The sequence below is a fragment of the Oratosquilla oratoria genome, chromosome 25 (genome assembly GCF_046742065.1).
Source record: "Oratosquilla oratoria isolate Oo_2021 chromosome 25, ASM4674206v1, whole genome shotgun sequence".
Classification (NCBI taxonomy): Eukaryota; Metazoa; Arthropoda; class Malacostraca; order Stomatopoda; family Squillidae; genus Oratosquilla; species Oratosquilla oratoria.
This window is the reverse complement of record NC_134801.1, coordinates 36079233-36079495: the sequence shown is the minus strand read 5'-3', so window position 1 is coordinate 36079495 and position 263 is coordinate 36079233. Positions and strand designations below refer to the sequence as shown.

Genomic DNA, 263 nt, shown 5'->3' with positions numbered 1-263 from the left:
TCTCGGAGGCTCTTGAAGATCAGAGCGAAGATGTTTTGGTGCCAAATGAGAGCATTGAACAGGCCTTTGAGGTCAATCAGCTCCTCTCTGAAGCGTTGATGTCGCTCAGAGACTGCACCAGCATCATGACGAGAATTAGGCCCAAAAAACGCCAAAGGGGAAAAAGGCGCTGAAAAAAAAATATTCATAAGTGAAATTTTTGCTGTTTCCTAACTACGAAGGCCTACTAACCACAAATTGAAAAATTACATCAAGCACTGTCG

General features: G+C 43.3%; 1 pseudogene; it reads right to left on the bottom strand.

Annotated features, from left to right (window-relative positions):
- Positions 1-250: 250 nt before the first annotated feature.
- Positions 251-263, bottom strand: part of LOC143039075 (heat shock cognate 70 kDa protein pseudogene) — a 9566-nt pseudogene continuing 9553 nt past the window's right edge.